At 37.5% G+C, this 21,667-nt stretch overlaps 1 pseudogene; it reads right to left on the reverse strand.

Annotated features, from left to right (window-relative positions):
* Positions 1-21,667, reverse strand: part of LOC109047932 — a 92,922-nt pseudogene that overhangs the window by 19,333 nt on the left and 51,922 nt on the right.

Below are 21,667 nucleotides of genomic sequence, written 5' to 3' on the forward strand. Positions count from 1 at the left end.
CCCAACACTGCAAATACTGACTCTTTGCATAAATGTCATGTAATTGTCGATAAAAGCCTTTGAATCGAATGAAGTGCCTGTAATTATATTTCAGTACATCACAGAAACAACTGAAACAAAGATCTAAAAGCAGTTTAGCAGCAAACTTTTTGAAAACTAATATTTATGTAATTCTCAAAACTTTTGGCCACGACAGTACATACACACACACACACACACACACACACATATATATATATTTTCCTACACACTGTTGAAATGCTGTTGAAAGGTCAGCAAATATGAGAACAGAAAATTTGAACAAGGACTTAATATTGGATTTAGAGCGAATACGCTGAATGTGCTTTCTTGATTGACAAATAATCTCATGCCAATTCACACTACTACTTTTGAGAGCCGAGGAAACAAAGAGGAAGGAGACACAAGCCCTTAATGTTTCACAGTCCTTCACCCTTATATCTCAAGCCCTCTGTAACACTTTCTACCACGTCTTTTCCTCTCTACCAATACTTATTTTCCTTCCTCCCTTTCTGTCCAATCCCATAATAATAAAACACAAGTGTGGTTATACGTACCAGTTGGATAGCCAGATGCAAACAAGCTTAATTTGAAACATTTCCAGCTCTTCCGTTACTCAACCTTACACTTTATTGACAATCAAATGGACACGTTGCAGAGACAACATATTTGCATAATTACCGGAAAGGCTTACTGAGACGAATGGGATATTTAATTTGAAGACTACTGGTAACAAGGGCTCGCTGTGCTTCCGGCCCTCATGAAACAGACAAACACACCAATGCTGCTGTATAACAGGACTATAATTAGACTGACATGCTTCAGTTTTAGATATGTGCATACTTTTCGTTCTTTCATACGATAACACAATAAAGGCTTTGCCAGGTGATCTCCTCACTTGTGTTTAAGGGTGCAGATGTCTGGAAACTAATGTGCCATCCTTGGTGTGATGTCATCAACTGGGCATCTACAACTACAACAGTGTAGAGTCTCAGCTACTGATTTATAAATCAAGTTACAAGACTAGTAATGAAGAGTTTGACTGACAGGGAATTTCTGATTAACATGCTGTTTTTTTTTTCTTACAATCAATACATTTTAAATGTGTTTAATGAATAAATATTAATAAAAAATGGGGTAACTTTCAACAGGGCAACACAGACTATGTAATATTGAAACTTACTATCCAATGAAAAAGATTTAGACACAATATAGACAAATATCTGTCAAGAATGACAATAAAGTTTACAAGGGGCAATATCACGATTATAATATTAGGCAGATCAAGTTTTGGCAGGCAATATCACTGATTTAATATTATTGGTGATTTATTGCTACAAGTGTTGAAGCAAAAGACAGGAGAGAGTAGGTGCATTTCATTAGATGCCGTTTAAAAGATTATGGTTTTAATAATTGGCATATAACATATAAGGAGAATATCTGAACGGTGAGTCACCAATATATAAGGGGAAAGCTTAATCTATGTCTTGTATATTATACGGCAAATATGGTGCATATTTTCGCACTGTAAGAGTAAATGATAGATGTTAAGGGAAACATTGTACACAGCCAAACATTATGACTTCTGTCCTTTCAACTTAAAAATAATTTATCGTATTATGCCAAATTATGCCAGCCTTATGTTAGGCTTATATTTTAAGAAGTATATGCTTTCTGAAACAAAGCAATTTTAAAAAAAAAAAACTACCATTAAAAAAAGGTACATTCATCCTCTGTATTTGCTTTTTGCAATAAATAAATTATACAATTTTTAAGCTATCTGTTTATCTATCTGCTGAGAATAACACTCATAGACATAAATCATTATTACTTCAATCATTCAATACAAGTCGTAAGTCCTGAACCTGGTCAGGGTTGTGTCTTTGAAGTCTCTGGTGTGAATGTTTATAAACCTAACAGAGTGTAAAACACTTTGAGACTTCATAGGGTGCCACCTCCCCTTTCTGGTGAGTCCCAGAGCTATCACTTGGTGTCCGTAGAACTTGAAATGGAATAGAGTAACACCATCCCGTGTTAACCCAAGGTGGGGTAACTCTAAACCAACATTGGGAACTCCTAAGGGGTCACAGTAACTTCAGTTAACACCATAGTGACAAACAAAGACAGCCATTCATCCCATCAAGTGGGGACATGACTAGAGGGGCCTAACCACTCGACCATTCCAAAGTCGTGGAAGACACACATTCAAAACGTCTTACAGAGAAAACTTCGTACTCTATTGATGGATTTACAGTCTGGTCACATGGGCATTACAAGACAGTGCCTCTGGGTTTTGACTTTATAACCCAGTATGGAAAGATGGGAATTCATTCTGGAAACCCACACAGACAAAAAAAACCCCCATTTAGATGTAACAGCCAAATTAAAGCCATGTCTAAAACATTTTCATTTCAGTCAATAAGTCTGGCGTGGTCATAATCACACTTCGCAATTTGGATTAGCAACTTCTTGAGGGCTCTTCTTTATTGGGCCTGTTATTCTAGAGCAGAGGATTGGCTCAAAAAAAGGGGACGAAAAAAAAAAGAAAAAAAAAAAAAGAACAGTTGTAAGATGCCCAAACGTGCACCAAGGCCGAACAAAGTCACTTCTTATTTGCAATTAAACCCTCCCATTCTCCCATTCAGTTGTGCTTCTCCTCTTATTCGCTGCTTAACTGAGGGACCTTTATGACGGGGGATTGAGGTAAAAGCCTCCTCACGCAAATGTCAAAAGGTTAGGGCTCAAACTCTGAATGGTGCACATTCCTGTCCATCTCTCTTGTTGATGACACCTCCTGTTTCTTTGGTGTAATAAGAGGTAAAATAAACATTTCTGGTATCAATGAAGAGGTTCTTGAGTATTATTTAAAGGAGCACGCTAATGAATATCAAGACAAAAAAAGGTTAAGATCAATTAATCTGATGTTAAAATGAATCCCCCACAGCACTATGACATAAGTTTATAGATGATTATTACGAGCAGTTGCCAGGGACAAACAATATTATAAAACCTAAAAACAACAATAGACAAACGGATCCATCAAAGCCAACGAAGAGTGACTCCAGAAAGAGGTCATTCCAAAATCCGCGCGATAAGGGGAATTTCTGCAGTAAACACTTCAAACCGGAAATTTCAAGGCTTTTTACAAAAATGATAGTAGTGAGGAGATAGCAAGTTTTATCGTTGTAATTGCAGTTCAGGCTAAAGGGTGCTGACAACCTCCCTGTTTTGAGATGATGAAAGGCCTGTTGTTTTGCTTTTTGGAGTTTAACGACCAGGCGTTCCTGAACAGCATTTTTCTGGCGTTGGGTCAAAGAGCCATCTCTCAACACAGGTATGTCAGTCTGTTGCCTCCTTACAGACAAAATAAACAAATACTGTATGAAGCTCCATAAGGCCCTTTGTGATTGTTTTCTAATCATTTTTTTTCTCTAATGCTGGTTGATCTTTGGTATTATATCAAGACACAAAAAAGCAGTACTGTACTGTAAATTAATCTGGGTCAAGGTAGAGTTTAAAGATAATTGCACTTGAAAAGTATATTATTAAAGACAATTCTTTTTGTGGTTGCGTGTGTGTAGAGAATGTTCTATGAGTCTGTTTGCGCGGTACATTATGTTCAAATAGGTACAAAGAAAAAAACTCTAAAAAAAAAGAGAGAGTGAGAAAACAAAAGAACATCTGATAAAATAAATAATAAAATAATTTCTAAAAAAAGTAAATGTGCTTAATTCTAAAAACGTGGAATCTGATACACAAATGATTATATTATGAATACTAATACTATAATATATATTATTATAGTATATAAATAAGTATATTACATTTGCAAAATAAAATGGGAAATCTGATAAAAATAAAAAATGAAAGGTTAGGCTTTGGAATGTAAGATTAATCATGAATAATTACTCGATTTATATATGCAAAAAATATGAATGACATGTCAGTGATTGGAGTACAGCATGGTCCAAAAAGTCTGAGAACGACCACAATATAAAAAATAAACAAAATGGTATTAAAAAGAAACATTCTAACTTACATGTTTTTAGATTTTAATGCAAGATTGTAGTGTAGGGAAAAAAAATGCAATATGCATTCTGTCTGCATAATATATAAATGCAGTACTATAAGATATAGGACAATTATTTAAGCATATGCAGGACTTTTCGGAGACTAAGCCAACAGTGAGATAAGCCAACACTGATACCCTGAAGTATCGAGTCAGGAGGACTGTGGTCCTGCTTCCGAACAGCCGCAGCACAAAGTCCACATTATGCCTCCCCGAAGCAAAGAACAACACTCCAACCAAGAGCTCCTGTATCACAGGTTGAAAATAACAGAAAATTAAAAACAGGAACAAATATCAAACCAAATATTTTTACAAGGAAAAACAGCACCCCGTTTAGCCATTCCTCCACAAATATCGAATATCCATCCACATATACATACCCAAACAAACCTACTTGATGCTAGGAGACTCTAGCAAACTCCAGTGAGGCAATGAAAGACTTATCTCTTCCAAAGCCTTTTGTGTCAAGAATCTTTTTTTTGGATTTCAAAAAAGAAAACACTCCCAGGATTTGTCCAGCTAAAGTATGGCGTACTCTTTGAAGATAAAACAATGTTTATTTTTCTTTTGTGAAACGAAAAGTTGCAAAAACAAGAGCCAGTTATTATGCGAACAAAAGCAGGGGCTTTAGATAAGTATCCACAATTCCTGTTTGTGCAATACCCTCAGATGGAGATCACTGCCAAACCGTTGTACATTATCAAAACTAAATAATAAATATGTGAAAATGTACTTCAGAGAACATAAATAATGAAATACTCTGATTAGGTCTGCGTATCATATTTTCAGGATGCTCTTCAAAGGTCTCTAAATTGACTCTTTCTCACCAGTCCAGCTCATAATCGCACTCTTAAAAGGATAGTTAAAAGCTTGTACAGGTGTTAACATCAAATAGAAAAGTAAAATTATACCTGCACTAAGAACTCCATGATCTTTTCCAACACACAGATTAATCCCTGAGAGAGGACTGAGATAAAATGCCAAGCCGATATCAGTTTCCTAATGCTACCACTCTGACTAAATCCTGCTCCCAACACTGCAATATGGGCATTTCATGGGCAGACTAGAGATGGCAGAAGACATAAACTACACAAACGCTCCGTCCCCCATTCCCCCCCTTCCTGAAAACAAGAACCGAATAACCCAGGTAACAGGTAGAGAGGACACAAAGACACCCGAAAGCCGCCCGAGGATTGAGATTAAGGGCTAAACCTTTCCGATCAACTCCACGTTCTGAAACAGAGTCAGCCATTATTCTCGTCCCTGCGCTGCAACGTCAGAGAGCAAATTCGAAGAAGGACACACATGCCAACGAACAATGGTTAGCAGCAAAAACTATAAACAGAAGCCGACTACTATAAAAGTCCCAAATTATGAATAACGTCCTGCTTTTTCCGCTCCTGACATCTACTTGTCTAGGCCAAAATCCCACTTGCGTGTCCCATTAATGGTGATTTGGTAAATGCGCCATTGGTGGAAACAAGAACGTGCCAGCAGCTACTGAGCAGGAATAATGACTAATGAGTATAAATTTTGTTTTTTTGGGGGGGGGGGGGGGGAAAGAGAAGAGCCAGTGCCATAATGATCTACATATTCCTTGAGTCCATTTAAACACTTTCAGCTCTCACACATTGTTATTCTACTTCTGCGCTATATGACCAGGGAAGAACTGATTATAGACATTTTAGTCCACTTGTCAATAGCCAATAACTATTTTTTATTTGCATTATGAACTGTGCTGTGCATTATAATTTCATAGGTTATTATTTATATTAAAAAGTGGTTAACAACTAAGCTGCAGAAATATTTGAGAATATTGCAATGTAAAACATACAATGTGTTAAGCTAAATTAGGTTATCAAAACATTACTATATATCAAAAGCACAAAGTAAAAAAGAAAAAATAGAGTAAAAAAAAACGGGAGTAATGCTTAGCATTGAAATGGGGAAAGCCTTTAAGGAAGAAAAGGGCCAAAAAGAGGTGTTCCTCAAAGAAAACTACTGTTTGCTAACATACATACAGCTGATTCAAAAATATCCTGTGCACATGCTTTTTATTGATCCCAAAATTTTCCAGGTTTGCAGAACAGAATGCCGCATGGGAACCGCTGCATCTTTAGTCCTGAAATGCTGAGTCATTGAGCATGCTTTATCCCTTATTGTACCACTAGAACCAAAGCACAAGGTAAATTGGTGCTAAAGCCAATTGGTGTCTTTTGTCCCATTTAGATGTCTCTAACAACTCAGCATTCTGTCTGAATCAAAGAGAGGTTTCAACTACGGAATGACATCTACCACAAATTAGGGGTTGATATCTTATAGGAGGTGTCAGGATGTCATGTCGGATTGTGTGTGTCTGCATGGGATTGAGAGTCAAATTAAGCCATTCCAGACTGTTAAACCTTCAGTGGTTTTTTGGGTTTATTTAAACAGCACTTTCACTGGCCAGTTAACTCTATTTAATCAGCTGTGCAAACCATTACAGGGGCCCCTGGGAGAAGAGAAGGAGGGAACTGGTAGGCCTCACCCCATCACCAAACACTTCATTCATTTCACTAAGATCCACAGCTTTCTGTAAGCTCTTGGGGTGAAGTCCATGACTGATGCTTTTCAAAATCCTTGATAAATATCCATTCCCTTTCCAGGCAGAGTTAATGCAGGCTGCCCAGATGAACGCATGGTGGAGATGATCCTCCTTAATGGAGTGATACTTTATGGGCCCGAGAGAGTCCGGAAACATGTGACAATCGGGGGTAAATGTGAACGGAGGGGAAGGGGATTGGATGAGAGAGAGGACAGAGAGGGAAATGCCAAAAAGAGAGATAGGGGTGCAAAAGTTAAAAAGCAAAATTGAAAGATTAAAATTATGATGGAAAAAGAAGCTAGATTATAAACTGAGCTCTTTTCTATTTCTTCCAAAGATCTTCTTCAAAGTATAGCTGCCTATCCATTGTGCCCGAATGAGACTGAAAAAACTGCAGATCTGTAGTAATAAAACCCAGATGCTTCAAGAATGGACCGGCACAGGCCTGAAAACTACCAGGAGAGTCAGGCTTTCACTCTTTTTTTCCCCTCATCCTCATTGTTTTCAAATATCTCCACCAGATGTAACCAGCTTTTTTCTCCTGGTCTGTTTTTCTGGGAGATGGTTTAACTTCATCAAGGGAGAATTACCCAGCAGATGTGTAGAGCAAGTTAAACGTGACCACGTTAAAACAGCCCACAAAGCTTTGGTCGTGAAATTAGAAGAACAACAAGTCTTTGTTTTTTGTTTTTTTTTGTGTTTTTTTTTTTTTTTTTTTTTTTTTTTTTTTTTGTTTTTTTTGTTTTTTTTTGACGCATTAAACTTGCCGGAATCTGCAGCTGGGACAAAGGAGCGCCGGACATATCGGTTTCTAATCTCTAAAACAATTGACGTTTACTTGTCGGTTGTGCGCTGTGACCACCAGTGAATGACAATCTAGACAACTTTAAAATTTACTTCACTTTCAAGAAGAATTCCAGCCATGATCACTGAACATTTATGTTGAAACATGGCTCTAACTACATGCATGCATCACACTTTGCTAAGCTCAACTTTAGTAGAATGCAATTCATCATGAAAAATAAAACACGTCGTCTGCTAAATCTAATGGTCAGTTTTCCCTTCAGATTGACAAAACAGCCAAACAAATGATGTTCTTAAAACAGTATTTTTGATTTGTTTTACAGTACAAATATCGAAACATTTCTTCAATCAAGATACATTTAGGTATTAACCTTGTTTTGTACAAAAAAAAAATCCAAATAACATGAGTTAACTGACAAATTTTTTTTTTTTTTTAGTTTTTTTTTGTGTGTGTTGTGTTTTGAAACGATAGTTTCAATGAGAAAACTGTGCTTAGTAAATTGAAAGTCTGAAGTACTGTAGCTACCTAAATAATAACAAAAATCTGTTTCGTGGCACAGACATTTGAAGGTAACTCTATCGCCACCAAGAGGTTGTGTTATTGGCAAGGTAATAAGAACACAAGTTAAAAGGGGATAACCACCAAAAATTATATTCTTTGAAGAATGATTCAACCTTTATGTTGATTACACAAACCAAACACTGAAGCCCTCAATGACAGCAGAGGAATGACAAAAAAAAAAAACACACAACTTGAGAAATCCTTCAAAATTACCTTCTGTTCTGTGGCCACCCAGAAGAAGAAAGTTATAAAAGGTTTTGACACAACATGAGGGTGAGGGTAAATGACAGAATGAGAGGAACAGAATTTCTTTTAAGCTTTTGGGTGACTTGGTATACAATGTAACCACACATTTGCAATACATAGGACAAGCTCACAAAAATCTCAGTTGCTAGGTCACAATCTGGCTATTTTGTAAACTCAGTAGTATGTTTTTGGCTTGGTTGGACCACTGGGTGTTGAATATAAACTGGATTTTGTTATGTGAAATAGGTAAACAGTAATTGAAAGAGTCAAGAAATAGATTTTCACATGTAAATTCTTCGGTTCAGCTGTGGAACAGATGTCCACAAACTTTAACGTTGGTTTCCTTTGTTCATGCCAGTGGGACAACACTGAAAGCTCTGAAAACAATGGCAGCCAGCTTTTACGTCACCACACATTATCTGATAAGCTGACAACTCAGAAAAAACACAGTTGGAGGTAATAACAGGAAACTTAAAAACACCTCGGCCAGAACGACAGTGACGAACTTCTCCCACTTTTGCCATGTTTTCGTTATCCCCGTCACCATGCATTTGTCAGTCGAGTATAAAAAACTGTATGTTTGAAAGTAAACTTACACGGGGCCACAGAGGTTTAAACGCTCATAAGGAAAAAAATGAACACTTCATTGGAAAGAGAGAAGAGATCGAGCCACATAGAGAGTTCACACCAAAGCCAAAAACTACTAGAAATTTAAAAAACAGATGGGAAACCCAGTAGCATGGCTATTAATTCATTTGATGATGACTGTCCGAACAACTATTTCTTGGGTCTGTTGAGACACATTTTTCATCTTTTATTTGGTAAAGAGCTCTTGTCGGCAGAGCTAAAGGATTGCGCAGGGCGTAGGACGACGATTGGTTTGCAAAAGAACATAGTTCGTTTTGAAACAACCTGGCGTCTAGCGATTGAACCTCAAAGTATGATATGTAGTTATCTCTCATATGATTTTGCAGCCTTGGGACGTCTATTTTCACCACCAAACAAAGCCTCATAAAATTAAATGTAGCTTTCAAGCAAACTTTCTGGGCGTCACGGTCAAAATCAGGACTCAAGGAAAGCCACTTCAATCTGTGTTGTTGGCATTTTTACTTTCCAGGCGAGAAGTAGTAAACAAACAAACATACAATTACAACCTTGGAGGGTAACCACACCCACATAGTTAGTGGGCCACCTGGAGCATGGTAGGACTACCTTTTTGGCACCCTTATATTAGTGGGCGCTCTCTCATCTTTGCGGTTGCGAGGCACACCCTGGCTGCCAAACCTAAAAACGTGGAAATTCAATTACCGTTATTTAAGTGAGTTAATACAAGCCATAGGAGGCTAGCCAGAGCGTATGCTTAATTAAAACCAAGAGCAAGTGAAGAGGTGGTCGAGTGCTAACGAGTCCTGCACTCGCTCCCTGCATTGCTCTCTTTTTATTTTCCCTCTGATCCATCTGTCCCATTCTCCTCGCTTATATAAAAAACGCTTGAATGGGTTACCCGGAGGAGCCAATGATAGACCCCAAAACAACAGCCCCAGATACAATCATTAACTAAAAGCAGGTTGGCCTGAACAGTCCCAGATTAAGAGTAGGGATGCTGTTTCTGAGCTGTACGTGATGTCCAAAAAGCTCGCAGAGGAGTACCACACACGTGATACAGTCCGGGTCACCAGCCACTGTGCATCCACATAAGAGATGAATGAAGCATGAACTGGAGCGGGGAAGAGCTTTGAATTTATCTCTACCACTGGACAAAAGGAGTGAACGGCGTGAAAGGTGTGGTGTGCATCAAGGTTTCGCTCTTAGAGGCAGCCGATTTCTATGTTTCTTTAGAAAGGGAAGTTCTGTCATTGGGTGGGACTCACTCAATGTGTTTCAACAACGCAAATTTCTTCTGTGTTTTGTTTAACATGAAGCCACAAAAGGAATTTTAAAGAATGTTACTAGCGAAACATTTCCATCGTATTTTGAACACAACCGGACTGAGGCTCAAATCTTTCAAAAAATGATGAAAAAAGCAGGTGGTCTATAAAACATGCAAGCTATATGCCATGTCATTCTGAAGCCCATACAATAGGTTTGAGTTGAGGAAAAACCACCAGAAGCTACGTCATTGTTCAGAAAGAAGAACATCTACCGACCTTGCTCTCCTTGGGGTATTTATGAGAGGGCTGGACTTTTTTTAAGTTTATGAATCAGTTATCCAAGGTTTTCAAATTTCCAGTCTGCTCGAGAAAGACATAGCTATCATTTGGCTAAGAAGACAAAATTATAGTGGGACAACATTGTTGTATATCTAGTTTTATTATACATTTCATGGTGCTTTTGTACCATTTAAACTTCAGTCCTCATTCATTGTAATTTTATGGAACACAAGTGAGCTGAGCAGTACATTTCTTCAACAATTTAAACTTTTGCATTTGACAGAAAAAAAAAAGTCATACAGATTTGGGAAGACCTGACAGTGAGGTAATATGATAGCAATAATATAGAAATGGGGACAGACAAACCAGTCAGGAGAGAGAGCAAGATCGTTGAGCTACAGTGGCTGTTAGGGCGCTACATTAATAGGCTAGGATGAAGTGGGAAAAACCTCATTGTTGGTGACATGATTCAGTAATAATTTCCTTGCGGGTGTGAAATAGCCTTTATGAGTACTGGAAGGCATCCACCCCAGAGGGTTTTCCAGCTTTCATCCACCAGGCTGATGTAGGTGGTGTACCAGCAACAACGCTATGAAGGGGGGGAAACGCTAAGACCAACAGCAAAGACTAAAGCTAGTTGGGAGCCGTAAAAAGTAAGAGAGAGAAGTGTGGTGTGTAAAACACCCATAATCTAACGCCAGGACGGATGAAACAACCACCACCTGCATGTGCTGTAAACAGTTTAGAACCAGACCAATTGCAGGTTTAAATTAAGAGTCAAGGGCCCCACTTGTAATGGCCTCTCTAGCAATGGCTGGCACCAGGAGCTTTTAGACACATAGAGCCCCTAAAACATTGATGTTAGAAGTTAGCTTGTACGAAATGCATACACTGCATGTATGGACCGGGGCATTCATGCACCTATTTGTGGATGGTGGCATTTTTTTTTTTTTTTGTCCAGTGGCCGTCCTTTTAACACTTTATCTGATCCTAATCTATCTGAAATCTTTTATGAAATAAAATAAAACAAAAATATTGAAGTCACATTTAAAATTGTCCAACTTGGCTCAAAAATATGAAGGGTCATGATGCTTCTCGAAGTGGATTTAAACTCAAACTCCTATAAGAAACAAAAAAAGACGAAATACATGAAACTTATGAAACCCGCTCCAATAGGGAAAAACTCCATAGACATGCTTTGAGAGGGTTATATTTAAGAGTGAAGTCTAGGTAAAATGAGCTGTTCTGTGAAGAGATCAGCACAGGAGAAAACTGGGATAATAGATATAAAGCTATGAGAAAGGAGAAAAGTTGAGAATCCTCTGAGGGACACTGCTGAATCATGCGTCACTGCGTAGAACATCTACAGTTAAGAGGAGCCAACACCTCGCCAACAGACTCTGGAAGAGCACAGGGCTTTCCTCCAGTGGCCATGACACAGTCATCAAAACAAAAACACACTTCAGAAATACTGGGCACAGGTATCAGAGCTTATCTCAAAACTTCAACTAGTCATTGACTACTATTCAAAAAACTTTTTGAATAGTAGTTTTAAAGGTACTGTATGCAACAGATTGAAAGAAAGAAAGAAAGAAAAGAAAGAAGAAAGAAAAGAAAGGGAAAGAAAGAAAGAAAAAGAAAAACAAAGAAAAAGAAAAAAGAAAGAAAGAAAAAAAAGACAAATCAAAAGAAAAGAAAGAAAGACAAAAAAAAAAAAAAAGAAAGAAAGGAAGACGAAAGAATGAATTAAGTCGGTCTTGTACCACTGCCAGATTCATTCATGTTTTTTTTCCCCACACTGGACTACATTAATATCAGTTATTTCAGGTTTTGGTTTTTGAAATACAGCAGCCATCTGTTATCTTAGAATAACTGGTGAATGCTTTATTACTGACTGGGTGGGCATGTTACAGTCTACTAATGGATGAGGTGTAAACACACTTCCCAGGCCGTTAAGGGAAACTCAGCTTATTTAAGCCTGATGACTTATGAAAAAAAAATCACCTCCTAAGATAACAGCAAAAATGTGCACCCATGCTGCGATGCAACTACATGAGCGCTATTACATAAAGCTGTTGAGAAAAACCAAAAAAATAATCAGTCTTTTCTCCGAAATTCCACATGTCAGGTGCTAAAAGGGGTGGGATAATAATGAGATGTAAATCTCTTCATCTAGACTAGTCGAGTCCAGTAGGTTTCCGTTATCCTTTTATCCCTCCCTCATCATAAATAAATTCTGTATTCGGTGTCCGCATGCTTCGTTCCCAGGACCTCTGAGAACATAGGGTGGTCCCCTTGCTAGAGCAGCCCATTTATGCTTTGCCAGAAAAAAATCTGACGGTTGAGTTGAGATGTGACATTAAATCCCGGGTTAAAAAGTAATATTTTTTTATAGCTGGGACACAATGCATAAACTTAAAATGGCACCTAAATGTATTAAAATATAAACCACATTTCTAACGATTACATAACCCGCCTGCTTCAAATACAGAGTGGCACTTAGTACAGTAATAAACAACATATGTTTGACTTTCAATCACATTTTGATTTCCTCTATAGGAAAATGAAAAATTACCAGTACAGTGACTGAACTTTCACAGAAAACAAGATTCATTATGCAGTTCACCAAAGCCAACTATCCTTGAAATGGAAAAGCGGATGCCGTCTGACTGGGAAGAGGATGGAGAGCTGGTTAAAGAGCTCTGATCAGTTCCAGGGTCTTCTCTTGTCCCAGTTGATGTTGGTTTGGCGGTCTAAAACTAGGGGAACAGGGTTCACGGCTACGCAAAACAAACACAGAGTAATGCTGGTTTGGATGGACTCACTGAGCCTGGTTTGTGAAGATGAGGCTTTTTATGGAGGGGCCGACAGGGAGAAGGGCTCTCATTGTGCGAGGGGCTGGAGGGGGGCGGTATGCAATACAGCGCCTTTTTGTGGAGGGTCCAGCTCACCTCGCTGGATGATTCACTCACCACAGGCAGGTCTGCTGGACCAGGGAATTTGGGATGGACTTGAGCTAAAATCTGCTGTCCTCTTGGGAGTTCTCTTCACACTCGTCAACTCCCACTTTTATTTACTCGTTCTCTGATCTTAATTAAAAAGGAGGTTAGAGTAAATAAGTAAGAAATATTTAACGGTTGAGTTGTGAGGATTTTTACCTAAGGTGGGGTTTCTCAACTACAACCATGTTTGGCCTCAGTGGACTAAAAATAAAAAAACACTTCTTCATACTCTTATTAGCTTATTTAAATCTCTAATAAACATTGTCTGTCAAATATAGTTCATAATTTATCTGAAAAGTTATAAACATCTTGCACCTTTATTTGATCTAAAAATCAGTAAAAAAACAGTATAATATTGTGAAATATTATTACCATTCAAAAGAATAGTTTTCTCTTTTAATACATTATAAAAAGTTATTTATTTTTGTAGTGGAAAGCTGAACCTTTCAGCATTACACCATCCTTCAGAAATCATAATATGCAAATTTAGCGATCCGAAAGATTTCTTACTTACTATCAACAATTGAAAACAGCTGTGCTGCTTAATATTTTTGCTTAATATTTTTGTGGAAAATGTGAAACTTTTTTTTAACTTGATTCTCTCAGTGTTGGGGCTCATCAGTGGGGGTGGAAAAAACAAACAAAAAGTGTAGCAATCACGTGAGCCAATCCTCATAGACGAATATGTATGTGAAAAATACCACCACATCTAACGGAGAGTCATTCCTGGCTCCACACTATGAGGGTTAAGTACACAGTTGATGGAGGTAAATGCTGAATGTGACATATGGAAATTCCTGCTTAATATACACAAATAAAGCCACTTAAACCTGATGATTAACAAATTAACAAAAGCGCCGTTGTGGACTTGCTAACGCTTGCATTAAAGAAAAAGCGTTCACACCAGGAAGTCAGGTAGTGTAATAGTAGTAGTTTACTTCTCATACAGTAAACAGTGGGCCTTTTACTACATGTGTGATACAGCGGAATGAAAATGTGAGTGCTGGCGACTTGCATTTCTCCTCTCTCCCCTAAAGTTCAGATGGTTTCCATCTCAGAAAAAGTCATGTTAGATAAAAAGTCCATGACACGTAATGGCAACCAAGAATCTCTCACCTCTTTTTCTAGCTAGAGTCATTGTGCACCTGAATGTCTTTAGGGGAACAAAACATATGTAGACATAAAGGTGTATACGTGAGGTTTGAAAACGTATGTGAATATTTGTAGCACAAGCACTTAATGTCACCATTAGCAAACCTGTGTCAGTTAGTGTCTGAGAATGATCGGTAAGTGTATCAATTTTAGAAGCACAGCTCACAGAGAACCAGCTTTCTCTCTGCATGACCTGTTGCAAAATCTGCGCTGGTAAATCTTCATCTTCAGGTGATAAATACTGATCATATTACCCACCACCACCCAAAAAAACAAGTGTAAAAAAAAAAATTATATTAACCCTCCTGGACAAAAGCATAGGGCCTCCTACTCAACTATCAACTCATTGCATCCAAAACAAAACTATTTTTTAACACGTCAGTTATGTGTGACTGGCTGGGAAATGTGTTCATTCACCAGGTAAGGTTTTATTAACCAAGAAAACATCAATCTTTTGGTTAGAAAAAGACATCACATTAACATCAGAGAAAAAAAGAAGTGTTTAACCAGTATTATTATCATGAATGGAAAAAAGCTACATGAAAATAGTCTGTTAAAATATGAAATAAAAACAAAAACCAACATAACTACTTAAATAAAATACACATAAATAACTAAATGAATAAATAAATAAATAAATAAATAATGACTACAAATTAATTTTAATTTTAGATAAAAAAACTAACTGAAAAATAAATATTATAATTCATCATCATTTGGTTTCTTAAGTGTAACCCACTGTTTTAATATCATTGAGATACCATTATAGTTTTTATTAATATTTTGAAAAAAAAAAAAAAAAAAAAAGTATTCGTATTAGTTATTTTACGTAATTAAAAAGAGAGAAATGGTTGCCTAGGCATTTAAGTTTTAGTTATTTTTCTGTGTTTCTTAAGTTAACCTAAATGAAAAATGTTGACTTGAGACTAGATGATTATTTAATTTTAAGTTTTAAAATGGGTTTTAATTTTATTATGTGTTTTAGTTGGTATCACAGGCTGACTCTGACCAAGTCCAAAGTGCAACTAATGTCTCTTTATCAAATTGTACAATCATGAGTGCACCAAAATATGCGTATTAGCATTAAAAGAGATTTAGATCTGGTCATCCAGCAGTGCTGAAACTGCCAGGTTTTCTGGCTTCATCATTCCCACCCAAAATTCCCCAATAATCTTCAACACACTCTGTGCTTAGTTCCTAGCGCTTCCCTTCCTGCTGAGCTCCTTGCCAAATAAGATAGCTCGCTAGCCTGGCAACTGAGTGCTAACTGTAATATTTCTTTCACCATTCTGTTTATGCGGCGTCTAATCTGGGTTTGGAGTGCTGCTCTGCTTCAGGACATTCAACTCACTGAGCTCTGGTCACTTCAGTACTTCTGCCCTCTAGGGGAAAATGAACCATTTTAGACAAACACAAAAAATACACACATATCCATGTTATAACACTTGCGTTCTTCTGTTTTGAAAGCTTGGATACTATTTCAAAACACACTTGACCTAAAGATTGTGTCCAAATCTCCAAACTAGCATTCTGGATGATCCATATGAAAAATATTAAACAACAGCAGCACATGAGTGTTTGTTCTGCTGCCAAAAAGAACAAAATCTAAAACATAATGACTATTAAAAGCCAAATTCACAACATTCCAGATGTTGTTATGACAGTTGAAGGAAGTCTCGGCAGTGGCCTAATGAATTAAATACACTTGTTATTGAACATGAATGTTTAAACTTGTCCTCCTTAAGCTGTAGTCCAAGCCAAAGGAAGTACCTAGCCAGGCCTGACTACCTAAAAATTACAGCTTTCACCTCAGTTGAAGACCTTACTGGCAATCATGCTCTATAAGCAACAAGCACAGACAAAAACCGGAATCTCTTACGCACACAGAAAAACTACTTTTAATCATTTATCTTCCCAACAACATTCAAGTCACGTAAGGTTGTGATTAAGAATTTTACAGTTGGCTTGTCTGTGGGTTGTTGGAACAACTAGTCTAAGGCCCAGATTAGACAGAATGTGTTTTTTGCAGTGAGAGGTGCCTTTTTTAAATTGGTTTCTATTGGCTGTTAGTGTTTTGCGTGCTGTTTATGTGCCCCAGGCACCTCGCGCGTTTACGTTTTAGCCGCCCTGCTGTGCATTGTGTTTTTGTTAGGAGCGCTCTGAGTGGAAAAAAAAATCAACTCTTGAGAAGAAAAGTTTCTTTTTTTCATTGTCCAATCAAATGAATGGAGAGGCGGGCCTTCCGTTGTGGTGACGGACAGTTTACTGTGGCTTGGAAGATTCTCGAGCGCTCGCGCTATAATCCTTGATTAGACTCACAGGACAGCTGATTCGGTGGTTGCTTAGCAACATAAAAAAAAATGAAAAAAGTCAACCAAAAAAGGCAGCACGGTGCGCCTTGTGTTTTCAAATCTGAAAAAATTGTTCTGTCTGATCGGGGGCCTAAGGAGCTCTTTATATAAACGCAGGTTTAGGGGTCACAAGACACCAATGAGATGCACTTCTTTAGAAGCCATTCACACAGAACACAAGTGTTTGAGCTTACACCTTGTGTCTTTTGCAGTTTCTCTCACTTTATAAAAATGCAGCAGTTTTCAACCCTATTAAAGCCTACTTTATCATATTGATTCACAAATGTATACGACCTCTAACTCTCTTAACTCTAAACATGATCAAAACTTTGCTTAAGAACCTTCTGTCATCAGATTGACAGTTTATACCTTTTTAGCAAGACAAAGGCCTTTTAGCTAGAAACGTCCCCCTTCAGGTTCATGTAGGGGTGTCTTTTGCTGTGAAATATTTACTGGGTTTTTAAAAATAAACGTGGAAATAACTTTTATATGAGTTAATAATATTTCAAGGACTTAGCAGACTGAAGCAACTTGGATTTTACTTAAACTGATCCATAAATCATTTTTTGAGATTTTTTTTTATATAATTAGAGTATGCAAGTTTATGATACATCAGTGAGTATATGATACAATCAGGCTTTCGAGGAACATTTATTAGCACATCTCTCAATCCTCACTGCATTGTACTTACATGTCTTGCCCATCACAATAAAAAACTACAGAGTTGTGATCATAAAATAAGCATTAAAATATCTTCCCCTTACTAAGACATATTATTGGGAAATATAGAGTTGCGAGTTGTTAAATTTTTAAATTTTTGAAAATTCCTGCATTTTTTTACCTTGCATTTTTTCATGTCTCCTGTTTTTAAAAAATAAACACATACAGTGTGAATGGACCCTTAATACAGCAATCTTGCATTAAAAAAATGGCCCTCAAAAATATGTTATTTCGTTGAACCAGCATCTTGAAAAATGCTTAAATAGTATAAATGATATTCAACAAATCCAAAAATATCACACAAAAACTATCAAACTACACACACAAAAAAATGTATTACTGTAAAATGTATTGTTGATGGTGGTGAATTGTTGTAAAAGCTCAGCTTTGATGGCTAAAAGCAGCGATTTAAAGAGCTAACATTTCTGAAAAAAGTTTAAACATGCTGACAGTCTCACAGCACGCTAAAAAACACAGCACGTTGTCAGCACACTAATAAACTTTCAAAAAACTCATCCTTTTAAAGCAAAAATGAAAATAAAAGCAAACTAGTTGTAGCATCCCTTGTAGTACATAGTGCAAACGGACAAAGAAAATATTAATAATAATAGAAAAAAAAAACCTTTATCTACTATGTTCTCAACTCATCTATCACAGACAAAAGTGCCCGGGTGAAACCCCGCTGGCCACCTGACATTCTTCTCCCTTCCTCCCATGACACAAGGACTAAATAAAAACAACATCCAGTCAGCGCACTGCTTCAAAGCAACTAAAACACCCCTCCTTTCCCTCTCCATCCTGCCTGCTTGTATCGTTTTTTCAACACACACACAATTTAATAAAAGATAGACGTTTAATCTCCTCCATTCCAGAACAAGAGCACTGCTGTGAAACCCGATCTCTGCTTAGTCTCAGCAGCCGGACACACAGAGCCACCGCGGCTACGGCTAACGAACGGAACGCATTAAAGTCGAGCAGGACAGACGGAAAAAGTGAACGATGGAGGCACAGAACACAAAAACAAAATAACAAACAGCATTTCGCTTGCTAGTTATTTGCAAATCATATTAGGTAGGAAAAGCCAAGGTCAATTTCATCATATTGAAGGTCGGTTTGAAGCAGCTTAGTCTTATTTGAATTAGCAAAAGACCGTGGGAAAGACGCGGAGCGGGAATACATACAGCAGGCCTAGCCGCTGGCGATTAGAAAGTTGAACCTAAAAGAGGAGGAAATTACAAGTAGCAGACTCAAGGGAAATGCGTCATGCATTCTCCGGACAGTTCCTCTCCCAAACTGGAAACACATGTGCGAATGGACACAGAGGCCCAAACATGAAATGGGTTACAGCTCATCTGTTTTGCTATGTTTAACATTAAAAGCCCAATCGGTAGAGTTCAACCGAATCAAATGCTTCAAAACGTTGAGTTCACTGAGCTCATATGGATCGTCTTGACTCCGGGTGAGAGGCTTCACAAACAATGAGCTTAAAAACCGCTCGAACGCGGTCAACATACTGAGATAAGCTCCATTAACTTGCCTACAGAGAAACACTGACAAGGTTAATGAAGATTTTCTGGCAAAGGTTGCAAAGCATTACATTTCGTTCTGATTAAGGGGACAGTGGAATGGAATGGGGGATGACAGGCAGTAGGAAGAACAAGCTGCGGGAGGGCATCTTGCAGTCAGATTACAAATGGAGGCATAGATCAATAACATGGACAGATATATAAGCTTACATATCAATCCATACCATGCACAGCTATGTTTTTGTTCTTGCGTGAGCGCTCGCGTGGGTCAGAGAGATGGACAGGTCTTCGGTCGGTTCTTTTTACAATCTACTTCTGTCATGTTTCATCTCCTCCTTAAAGTTGGGGCAACAGCTGGAAGCGCAGGAGGCTTGGATTCCACTCCCGAGTCGTGGAGGAGTGTTAATCTTGCATTTCACCAGGCAAACTGATTAAATTCAAGCTGACATAATTGTGACCAAAGCTTAAAATTGAAAGTGGATTTGAGCTATGGCTCATGAAAATCATTTGTATGAAGTTAAAGCATGTGATTCTACAAGGGTCCATCAATTCTAGAAACCTTCACCTGCACAGAAACGTCCAGGAGCAAAATCAACAATGGCAGAAGTGCAAATAATGAGATAACCAATACCTTTTCTTAAACAAAATACATGCAGATTTTTTTTTTATGTGATTTCAACGAGACATCAGGAAAGTGTAAAATGAAACACAAAAGTCTAAAAACAAAATTTTATTCTGCTATGGATGCCCTAAATTGATCAAAAGTGGACAGGTAAAGGAATGTTCTTAGCATTGATAATGTTTCTAGAGCACCAAATTAGCATGTATTAGAATTATCAGAATGATTGTGAAAAGATCATGTGAGACTCATGAAGGCTGGAGAAAAATCAACTTTGCCATTATATAAATACATCAAATTTCATAAATATGATAGCTAGGATAGATAGTAGATAGAATAGATAGATAGATAGATAGATAGATAGCCTAGATAGATAGACAGCTATATGGATAGATAGACAGATAGATAGACAGCTAGATAGATAGATAGATAGATAGATAATATATTTTTATGCCATTTACATTAAGTCAGTGACTCGCACTTGGCAACATCCAACCCTTCTGTTTCATACACACACTGTATAACCAGTGTTAATTTGTACAGTGGGACAGGTTGAGATGTCTTACCTGGGCGATGTTTTTGTTGAGCAAATAGACACCGTATTTAAAACTGGAAACGCTTCCTCTGGGGTAAAGAGGGGACCTGCAAACAAGAGCAGCAAAGAGGCATCATGAGAAAGCGTCTCAGCACTCAACCTCTGAACTATTACACAGGTTCCCATATTAAACACAAAAGCGAAGAAACATTTTTTTATGAGGTCGTAAATCAGTTCATAACTTCGCACTGGACAACCTCACACCAAACCAGTGAAAAACAGGCCGGTCATCTGGAATAAATTCAGCTAACCAACAGACCGAACCGGAAACTCATTAACGTATTTACAAACAAATGCTCAGAGTCACCCCAGGAATCTTCAGTGTTTAAGGGTAGTTATGTCCTGGTGAAGTTAACCAAGCAATGATGATGCCTCAAACTCTTCAAAACTTCACAAGGGCAACAGGCTCTTTATGACGCAAAACATTTCAGCAGATGTAAGAGGACCGCCCTGGTGATCTGGAGGTATGGTTCTGATCCGATTCTCAAATGCATGTCTGAAACACCAATCTATTATCCATTAAAATCATCATTCTGGCTGTTTTTGCTTATTTGGTCAGTTCTCATTTAAACCACAAGCGTAAATCGTGATTCAGAAATGGACCGAACACGGCACACAATATCAATGTCTACATCATAGCAACGTATAATGAACTAACCAGTCAAGATTTCACAACAGATGAACACGCTGGACTATTATTGTGAATTCTAAAGGGTGCATATTGAAGCATTGACTGAGAAATTAAGACTTCAGAAAAAAGCTTTATATTATTAAAAATAGAGCCAATGCAAACGGGTACACGTTGCAGAGTCTGGGATGTGGGACAACACTCAGCTTTTAGCTGATCTATTCATCATATTGAAGCCAATACATCATATATAATATTGATCCAATAGCCAATAAAATATGAAACAAGAACTAAATTTGCACTTTTAAGAAAAAGAAATGCAAAGTGCTTGGCACAATGCACCAAAAGAGTAGTATTAAGTTTAATAAGGTTAAAGTTATCTTAGGTTTAGGCTGACCAGAATAATAGCAGTTAAAGTTGAATAGTGTAAAAATTACGCTCAGGTTTTAGGTTAGAATAGAATAGAATAGAATAGAATAGAGTAGAGCAGAGTAGAGTAGAGTAGAGTAGAGTAGAGTAGAGTAAGGTAAAGTAAAGTAGTATAGTAGAGTAGAGTAGAGAAACTATTAAAAATACAATAAAAAATTATACAAACAAACAAACAAATGAAATAAAATAAAAGAAAATAAAATAGGAATAAG

Source organism: Cyprinus carpio, unplaced genomic scaffold (assembly GCF_018340385.1).
Source record: "Cyprinus carpio isolate SPL01 unplaced genomic scaffold, ASM1834038v1 S000006658, whole genome shotgun sequence".
Lineage (NCBI taxonomy): Eukaryota > Metazoa > Chordata > Actinopteri > Cypriniformes > Cyprinidae > Cyprinus > Cyprinus carpio.